This window comes from Emys orbicularis, chromosome 2, assembly GCF_028017835.1.
Source record: "Emys orbicularis isolate rEmyOrb1 chromosome 2, rEmyOrb1.hap1, whole genome shotgun sequence".
NCBI lineage: Eukaryota > Metazoa > Chordata > Testudines > Emydidae > Emys > Emys orbicularis.
This window is the reverse complement of record NC_088684.1, coordinates 156,022,123-156,032,877: the sequence shown is the minus strand read 5'-3', so window position 1 is coordinate 156,032,877 and position 10,755 is coordinate 156,022,123.

Here is a 10,755-nt window from a genome sequence, read left to right as displayed (position 1 = left end):
AGAATAATAAAAGCTTCATAAGAACGGCCATACTGGGTCAGATCAAAGTTCCATCTAGCCCAGTATCCTGTCTTCCAACAGTGCCAGGTGCCCCCGAGGGAATGAACAGAACAGGTGATCATCAAGTGAACCTTTCCCTGTCGCTCATTCCCAGCTTCTGGCAAACAGAGGCTAGGGACACCATCCCTGCCCATCCTGGCTAATAGCCATTGATGGACCTATCCTCCATTAATTTATCTAGTTCTTTTTAAAACCCTGTTAGTCTTGGCCTTCACAACATCCTCTGGCAAAAGAGTTCCACAGGTTGACTGTGCGTAGATCACTATTTAGTTACAAAGAGTGAGTTGTACGTTCCTGCCCCTCCCTTAAATGTGAAAAAACAAATATGCCTGCCCAATAGAAAGTAATGATCCTGATAAGTTGGTGTAAATTAGGACACAATGTGTAGCTCAACATTGGAATGGATGGGAGATGAGTGGCTTTCAAACTGAAGTTAAATCTAGAGTCAGTTGGAAAATGTCCCCTCCCCATGGAAAACTTCAAAAATGGAAATTTTTGTCTAAATTGGAAAAAAAAGGCAAAAATCCCCAAATAAAAATATTTTGTCTTGGAAATGCAGCTGCAGTGCCTCATTGAAGTTGTAGTTCAGGGGCTTTATGATCCCACTCTCCTCTATGGGCCTGGCTCCCCAGCTGGACTACGTCTTCCATGATGCAACAGGGTCTCCCCCTTTTGGAGAGGTGCTGAGCATCCTCTTGAAGAGGGGGAGACCCTGTTGCATCATAGAAGATGTAGTCCAGCTGGCGAGCCTGGCCCATAGAGGAGAATGGCATCATAAAGCCCCTGAATCACAGGGGTAGCCATGTTAGTCTGTATCCACAAAAACAATGAGGAGTCTGGTGGCACCTTAAAGACTAACAGATTTATTTGGGCATAAGCTTTCGTGGGTAAAAAACCCACTTCTTCAGGTGCATGGAGTGAAAATTACAGATACAGGCATAAACATACATTGGCACATGAGTGTTTGAGAAAGGGAGTTCATCTGGATGTCAGAGCCTCATCTTCTGAGCCTGGAGACCAGAAGTTGTGTGCACCCTTTAAGGCCTGATCCTGCAAAGACTTAAGCACCTGAGCAACTAACTGATGCTGTGAGGTGCTGTGTGCCTGTAATTCCACTGATTCCCGGGGGAGATGAGGGCATTCAGCACCATCTGGGATCAGGCCCCAAGCATTTATAAAAGCAGTCCAGAAAAAAAAAGCCTTAATGACCTGCTTCATTTGGATTACTGCTTAATTAATTCCATCTCAGACAGCCTGTCAGTCACCAGTGCCATTGCTTCCCACTACAATATCAGCTATGCCCACTAAATAGCTCCTATATATGTGAACACACAAACTGGCTATCTTTTTTTCTTAAAAAGATCTGCTTAAGGACATAAATTAAGAATAGATATTAGTTTAGACCAAGATTTAATTTTCTGGAACCAGTTTATTACCAGTAACCTGTAGACACAACCATTACTTAAAGAGTAAGTGTTGACGTTCTTGGGAGAGTAATCCCTTTTTCTATACCTAACAGATTGTATTTACAGCAGGATTTCCCAACTCTCCATAATTTTAAGTATGGCGCTGTGCCTGGTGCTTCCACAAGGTGGATAGTACATGGAGCTCTTTGTCAACCCGCACATAAGAATATGTAGTGTTAAATTGGAGGGTGTTGGTAGCTGCCAGCAAGTGTCTCTAATCTATGGGCAATCACAGACCTTGGTGAAGCTAATGAGCATGCTAGCTGCCCTTTATTCTGAGTAAAGGGTGGGGGTGAGGGGAAGCAATGAAGCTCCTTCATGGAATAAGATAGATGAAACAATAGAAACTGCTGCATAAAGCACTGGATACATGGAAAGCCTAAGAAAAGAACTAAGTTGGAGAGAATAAGAGGTGGTTTCCCTAGGAACTGATAAGAACAGGTACTACATCTTGATCTAAACACAGGGACTATTGCATTCATTAGATTGCATTTATGAGTTTGTGTGTCAGAGGAGAAAGCAAACTGAAAGCACGGAGGAAGCAGCCAGAAAACCAGAGAAGCACTGGTAGCATGGCCTTGAAAGTAAACCAAAGAAGCTTCTTTTTGGGTAGAGTGCTGACTAAAATGACAGGCTTGGAATTGTGAAGACTGCCTCCTGCTGTTTGTTCTTACTGTGTTCAGGTGAACAGGACGCCGTACATTCTTTGTTGCAATCCTGTTTATTTACAAAGACATACCTGACTTGAATCCTCATTTTTTCCTTACAGAAACAGTCCTCCAAGGCCCCACTTACTGGCTAACTGCTTGGGTCAAAAGGGGCACCAGTAGCATTGTTTGTAGGATCAGAGTTTTTATGCACTGCAAATAGCTTTGTGAACCTACTTGTGGACTCTGCTCTGCAAACCATTGTGATGTAGGACTGTTCACAAAAACTGTCAATTTTTAAGACAAATATTTCCCTAAATTCAGAAGGGATTGAGTTTCTACACGTGTTGAGTGTATACCTCTAAAGCAGGGGTCTCAAACTCAAATGACCACGAGGGCCACATAAGGACTAGTTCATTGGCCCGAGGGCCGCATCACTGACACACCCCCCTCGCTGCCCCCACTCCACCCCTTCCATGAGGCCCTGCCCCCAGAGGGTGCAGGAGGGGTGTGGTGGGGGCTCAGGGCAGGGAGTTGAGGTGCAGGGTGCAGCAGGGGGCTCAGTGCAGGGTGCAGCAGGGGGCTCAGGGCAGGGAGTTGGGGTGTGGGGTGCAGGAGGAAGTGCAGGGTATGGTTGGGGTTCAGGCAGGGGGCTCAGGGCATGGAGTTGGGGTGCAGCAGGGGGTTGGGGTGCAGGCAGGGGGCTCAGGGCAGGAGGTTGGGGGGCAAGGTGCAGGAGGGCTTCGGGCTCTGGCCTGGAGCCGCTTACCTAGAGCAGCTCCAGGGTGGCAGCGGCGCACACCGGGGCCAGGGCAGGCTGCCTGCCCTGGCCCCGCCCCCACGTCACTCCGCTGCACTCCGGAGGTAGGCGGGGGCACGGGCTGCTTGGCGGGCCACAGGAAATAGCCCTGCAGGCCACATATGGCCCGCGGGCCACGTGTTTGAGACCCCTGCTCTAAAGTGCCATGGTAAATTTATGACCTTTCCAATTAGATATCACAGAAATCCTAAATGAGGGACACAATACCCAGTGGCCAATGAAGCTTGAAATAATATAAGCGGCATATGTTACTCCTTGAGGAATTCTGTGCCACTGCGCAGGTGCAGAATTCATGTCCCCATGCAGAATTTATTTTCTCCACAGAAAAAGTCTGCTAGGCCTGGTCTACACTACGACTTTAATTCGGATTTAGCTGCCTTAATTCGAATTATCGCTTGACCCGTCCACACAACGAAGCCATTTAATTCGAATTAAAGGGCCCTTTAATTCGATTTCTGTACTCCTCCTCGACGAGAGGAGTAGCGTCAAAATCGGTATTGTTAATCCGAATTAAGGTTAGTGTGGCCGCAATTCGATGTTATTGGCCTCCAGGAGCTATCCCACAGTGCACCATTGTGACCGCTCTGGCCAGCAATCTGAACTCGCATGCACTGGCCAGGTGGACAGGAAAAGCCCCGGGAACATTTGAATTTCATTTCCTGTTTGCTCAGCGTGGAGAGCACAGGTGACCACAGAGAGCTCCTCAGCACAGGTAACCATGCAGGCTGATAATCGAAAAAGAGCACCAGCATGGACCGTACAGGAGGTACTGGATTTGATCTCTATATGGGGAGAGGATTCAGTGCTAGCAGAACTGCGTTCGAAAAGACGAAATGCCAAAACTTATGAAAAAATTTCAAAGGGCATGATGGAGAGAGGCCACAATAGGGACACAGATCAGTGCCGCGTGAAAGTCAAGGAGCTCAGACAAGCCTATCAAAAAGCAAAGGAGGCAAACGGTCGCTCCAGGTCAGAGCCGCGGACATGCCGCTTCTACGCTGAGCTAAATGCATTTCTAGGGGGGGCCGCCACCACTACCCCACCTCTGACTGTGGATTCCGAGATGGGGATAATCTCATCAGGTACACCTGATGATTCCGTGGAAGGGGAAGAGGAGGAGGAGGAGGACGAGCTGGCAGAGAGCACCCAGCTCTCCGTTCTCCCCAACAGCCAGGATCTGTTTCTCACCCTGACTGAAGTACCCTCCCAAGCCTCCCAAGCCAGCACCCAAGACCATGACCCCATGGAAGGGACCTCAGGTGAGTTTACCTTTTAAAATATAAAACATGTTTTAAAAGCAAGCATTTTTAATGATTAATTTGCCCTGAGAACTTGGGATGCATTCGCAGCCAGTACAGCTACTGGAAAAGTCTGTTAACATGTCTGGGGATGGAGCGGAAATCCTCCAGGGACATCTCCATGAAGCTCTCCTGGAGGTACTCCAAAAGCCTTGCCACAAGGTTTCTGGGCAGTGCAGCCTTATTCCGTCCTCCATGGTAGGACACTTGACCACGCCATGCTAGTAGCAAGTAATCTGGTATCATTGCCTGACAGAGCCTGGCAGCGTATGGTCCCGGTGTTTGCTGGCATTCAAGCAACATCCGTTCTTTATCTTGCTGTGTAATCCTCAGGAGAGTGATATCGCTTAGGGTAACCTGGTTGAAATAAGGGAATTTAATTAAGGGGACAGAGGTGGCCGTTCCTACTGGGCTGTTTGCCTGTGGCTGAAAAGAAATCCTTCCCTGCATTTAGCCAAGTGCAAAGGGGGGGGGGGAGGATTGGCCCAGAGCTTTTCGCGTTTTGCTAGCAGGGATCTTCCCTGATACCAGCCACGCGGTGGGGGGAGGGAGAAAGCACTCATCCCAGAGAATTCATGGCGGGGGGGGGGTGTTAGTTTGGTTCCTGCAGGGATCTTCCCTGATACCAGCCACGTGGTGGGGGGAGGGAGAAAGCACTCATCCCAGAGAATTCATGGCGGGTGGGGGGGGGGTGTTGTTAGTTTGGTTCCTGCAGGGATCTTCCCTGATACCAGCCAGGCGGTGGGGGGAGGGAGAAAGCACTCATCCCAGAGAATTCATGGCGGGGGGGGGGGGGGTGTTAGTTTGGTTCCTGCAGGGATCTTCCCTGATACCAGCCACGCGGTGGGGGGAGGGAGAAAGCACTCATCCCAGAGAATTCATGGCGGGGGGGGGTGTTGTTAGTTTGGTTCCTGCAGGGATCTTCCCTGATACCAGCCAGGCGGTGGGGGGAGGGAGAAAGCACTCATCCCAGAGAATTGGATGGGGGGGGGGGGTGTTAACCTTCAGCAGCAGAAAACAAGCTAACAGGAAAACTGCAGCACAACGGGCTTTGCTTGGTATGTGGGAAAGCAGGGCGCAGAAGCCTAAAGACAGTGGCTTACCATGGCAGCATGCAAGGTGAATTCTGTTGCCCGGACCTGCGTCTGTGATCTCTAGCAGCAAAGCCACAGGCACTCAATATTAAGAGGCAAAATGCGACCTTGCACAGAAATCACATGTGCTATGTAATGTGAATAGTATACACCGTGAAAGAGTATAAGCATTGTTCTGAAAAATGTATCTTTTAAAAAAATTCTCTCCTTTTTTCACTCCCTCCAGCAGGTGCAAATGTTTCAAGCCTCCCTACTCCTTCCCGAAGGCTATCCCAGATAAGGCGTCGTAAAAAAAAGACGAGAGAAGAGATGTTTGCCGAAATCATGCAATCCACCAGGAATGAAAGAGCTCATCTGAATGAGTGGAAGGAGACGGTTTGCAAGTATAGGAAAGAAGCCAGTGACCGTGAGGACAGGAGGGACCAACGTGAGGACATGAGGGACCAACGTGAGGACAGAAGGGACCAACGTGAGGAGAGGAGAGACGCTCGAGATGAGAGGTGGTGGCAGGAAGATCAGAGGAGTCGGGAAGCAACGCTGGGGCTGCTGCGTGAGCAAACAGACATGCTCCGGCGTCTGGTGGAGCTTCAGGAACGGCTGCTGGAGAACAGAGTGCCGCTACAGCCCCTGTATAACCCCCCTACCTCCTCACCATGTTCCATAGCCTCCTCACCCAGACGTTTAAGAACACGGGGGGGGGAGGCTCCGTACACCCTCCCATTCCACCCCAGTGGACAGCCCAAGCAAAAGGCTGCCATTTTTTTAACCTTTTTTTACTGGGCTTTTCCTTCCCGCAGATCCTCCTCCCAAACCCCACTCAGGTTCTCTCCCTCTTTTTATAATCAATTAATAAAGAATAAATGATTTTTAAACAATGGTGACTTTATTTCCTTTGAAAGCAAGCTGGGGGAAGGGGGAGGGTGGGTTCCTTACAGAGAATGAGTCAATAAAGGGGGCGGGTTTTCAGGAAGGATAAACAAACATAAATTTCACACTGTAGCCTGGCCAGTCATGAAACTGGTTTTCAAAGCTTCCCTAATGCGCAGCGCTTCATCGTGTGCTCTTCTAATCGCCCTGGTGTCTGGCTGCGAGTAATCAGCAGCCAGGCGATTTGCCTCAGCCTCCCACCCTGCCATAAAGGTCTCCCCCTTGCTCTCACAGAGATTGTGAAGCACACAGCAAGCAGTAATAACAATGGGGATATTGGTTTGGCTGAGGTCTGAGCGAGTCAATAAGGATCGCCAGCGACCTTTTAAATGGCCAAATGCACATTCTACCACCATTCTGCACTTGCTCAGCCTGTAGTTGAACAACTCCTGACTCCTGTCCAGGCTGCCTGTGTATGGCTTCATGAGCCATGGCATTAAGGGGTAGGCTGGGTCCCCAAGAATAACAATTGGCATTTCAACATCCCCCACGGTTATTTTCTGGTCCGGAAAGTAAGTCCCTTACTGCAGCCGTTTAAACAGATTGGTGTTCCTGAAGACGCGAGCGTCATGAACCCTTCCCGGCCAGCCCACATGGATGTTGGTGAAACGTCCCTTGTGATCCACAAGTGCTTGCAGCACCATTGAGAAGTACCCCTTGCGGTTTATGTACTGGGTACCCTGGTGCTCCGGTGCCAAGATAGGAATATGGGTTCCATCTATCGCCCCACCACAGTTAGGGAATCCCATTGCAGCAAAGCCATCCACTATGACCTGCACATTTCCCAGAGTCACTACCTTTCGTAGCAGCACCTCCGTGATTGCTTTGGCTACTTGCATCACAGCAGCCCCCACAGTAGATTTGCCCACTCCAAATTGATTCCCGACTGACCGGTAGCTGTCTGGCGTTGCAAGCTTCCACAGGGCTATCGCCACTCGCTTCTCAACTGTGAGGGCTGCTCTCATCTTGGTATTCTGGCGCTTCAGGGCAGGGGAAAGCAAGTCACAAAGTTCCATGAAAGTGCCCTTACGCATGCAAAAGTTTCTCAGCCACTGGGAATCGTCCCACACCTGCAACACTATGCGGTCCCACCAGTCTGTGCTTGTTTCCCGGGCCCAGAATCGGCGTTCCAAGCCTATAACCTGGCCCATTAACATCATAATCTCCAAAGCACCGGGGCCCGCGGTCTCAGAGAATTCTGTGTCCGTGTCCATGTCCTCATCACGCTGGTCGCTGCGCTGCAATCGCCGCCTCCTCCTCCTCGCCTCTTTTTTCTGGTCCTGGGTAAGCATAAACTCCACGATAATGCGCGAGGTGTTTATAATGTTCAAGACTGCGTTCTGGAGCACAACGGGATCCATGCTTGCTGCGGAATGGAGTCTGCAGAGTTCACTCAGGAAAAAAGGCGCGAAATGGTTGTCTGCCGTTGCTTTCAGGGAGGGAGGGGGAGGCTGTACCCAGAACTACCTGCGACAATGTTTTTTGCCCCATCATGCACTGGGGTCTCAACCCAGAATTCCAAGGGGGGTGGAGACTGCGGGAACTATGGGATAGCTATGGAAAAGCTACCCACAATGCAACGCTCTGGAAATCGATGCTACTACGGTAGCTTGGACGCACACCACCGAATTAATGGAGCCTAGTGTGGCCGAATACATTCGAATTTATAAAATCGGTTTCCTAAATTCGAATTATATAAATTCGGATTAATCCTGTAGTGTAGACATACCCCTAGAGAGGTTCTGCAGTTACAACTTTCAACCACTAGAGGCTCCTGTGGCACCAGAACAGAGATGCAGCCACTCCCAGACAGGAGCAGCAAGCTGTGGATACAGAAGAGAAGAGGCTGTGTTCCTCAGTGCCCTGCCTGTGGGGCCAGGTGAGGAGGTATGGGATATGGGGGGGACAGACAGCTTGGGGCACATGGAGATGCTGGGGGGGTCACAGACAGGGGTTCAGAAGGGCTAGTGGGAGGGGACAGACTGGAGTGAGGGTAGGGTTGCCAACTTTCTAATTGCACAAAACCAAACACCCTTGCCCTGCCCTGAGGCCCCGCCCCTGCTCAGTCCATCCCCCCTCCCTCCTTTGCTCACTCTCCCCCACCCTCACTCACTTTCATCCAGCTGGGGTGCAGGCTTCAGGGTGGGGCCAAAAATGAGGACTTCAGGGTGTGGAAGGGGGCTCTGGGCTGGGGCAGGGGTGCCAGCTCCAGCTGGGGGTGTGGGCTCTGGGGTGGGGCTGGGGATGAGGGCTTGGGGTGCAGGAGGGGGCTCCAGGTTGGGGCCAAGGGATTTGGAGTGCAGGAGGGGGCTTAGGGCTGGGGCAGGGGAGTGGGATGCAGGAGGGGGTATGGGCTCCATCTGGAGGTGCGGGTTCTGGTGTGGGTCCGGGGATGAAGGGTTTGGGTTGCAGGAAGGGCTCAGGGCTGGGGAAAGGTATTGTGGTGTGGGAAGGGGTGAGGGGTGCAGGGTCTGGGAGGGGGTTTGGGTGTGGGAGGGGGCTCAAGGCTGGGGCAGGGGGTTGGGGTGCAGAAGGGGGGGTGGGGTGCTGGCTCTGAGAGGGAGTTAGGGTGCGGGAGGGGGTTTGGGGTGCGGGCTCCAGCTGGCCAGCGCTTACCTCAGGCACTCCCAGGAAGTGGCCAGCATGTCTGGCTCCTAGGCAGAGGTGCAGCCAGGGGGCTCTGTGTGCTGCCTGCAGGTGCTGCCCCTGCAGCTCAGGGTGGGGGTAGCACGTGGAGCCCCTGTGGCAACCCCTGCACCTAGGAACCGGACATGCCGGCCGCTTCCGGGAGCCACAGCAGGCAGGGAGCCTGCCTTAGCCCTGCTGTGCCACTTACTGGACTTTTAGTGGCCCACTCAGTGGTGCTGACCAGAGTTATCAGGGTCCCTTTTTGACCGGGTGTTTCAGATGCCTGGCAACCCTAAGTGGGGGCTGAATGGGAGTGGGGGTGCACGGGCATATGGGGATGGGGGGAGAAGGGGTGGCTGAGTTAGGGTGCAGGGAGGGGGAGGGGGTGCAGGGCCACATGGGGATGGGGGAGGAGCGGTGGCTGAGTGAGGGTGCAGGGACACGGGGGGAGTGACTGAGTGGGGGTGCAGGGCTGGATGGGGGAGGGGTGGCTGAATGGTGGTGCAGGGACATATGGGGACAGGGAAAGATGTGCTTGACTGAATGAGCGAGGCTAAGGGTACGTCTACACTTACTTCCTGGTTTGGCGGCAGGCAATCGATCTTCTGGGATCGATTTATCGCGTCTTGTCTAGACGCGATAAATCGATCCCGGATCGATCCCGGAAGTGCTCGCCATCAACGCCGGTACTCCAGCTCGGCGAGAGGAGTACGCGGCATCAACGGGGGAGCCTGCCTGCCGCGTCTGGACCCGTGGTAAGTTCGGACTAAGGTACTTCGAATTCAGCTACGTTATTAACGTAGCTGAATTTGCGTACCTTAGTCCGAAGTGGGGGGTTAGTGTGGACCAGGCCTAAGGGTCAGCCAGGGTCTACATGGGGGAGGCTCCTCAACTCCCTAACAATCCCTCTCCCCCCTTCTCTCCCCCCAAAACCCCATTCCATACTTCTCCCATCCACACCCAACAACCATCCAGGTTCACTCCCAGGCTCCTTCCCAGCAATTACTTCCCTCTCCCTCAGCTCCTCCGTTACCGTGACTTTGTCCAAGCCTTTGTACTGCTTCTGAGGAGTGCAGGAAATGTTTCTGTATTGCAGTTTAAATGAATTATTACTCAAAGTTCTATATTAATATGCCTAGTCAGGAATCTATTCTCCAATAAACATTTCCTGATTCTTTTTTGTTGTCTGTATTGTTACAGATATACTTGCTGACAGGTATTTTGAAATAAATTACCAACGTAATTATATTGTTTTGACAAATAAAATATGCAGAATTTTAAAGCATTGTGTACAGACTTTTTAATTTTTTTGGTGCAGAATTCCCTCAGGAGTAATGTCTTTAATATCGGTAAACTTTTCTGTGACTTCAATTTTGAAAAATGGCCATGAGAAAGATAAAATAAACACGGAACCTAGTGACCCCTGATCTACAGCCAGAGCTTCAATGCCACTCACATGAAGATAAAACCCAATTTGTGAAACTCCTGGTGAGCCCACACCCTTGTGGGACAAAAGAGAGCAGCTCATCATACTGTCTCTAATTATAGTGCAAAGCAGGGGAAAACACCTGCCCTGGCAGGGAGCAGATAGGTGAGGAAGAGGCAACCGATTCCCCCAAATGCATCAGCCCAGGGGACCGGGGTTAAGATCAGTGGCACTTCATAAGAAATCTGTGTCCTCCGTGACACACGCACAGCGCACCAGCCTGCCTCGCAAGACGGAGAAACCTTACACACTGCTTAAATAGTCGCCCCTCCGCTCCGCCTCCGCAGGCCAGTTCACAGGGGCGTGCGGGGAGCGCGCGCTGTATCTTT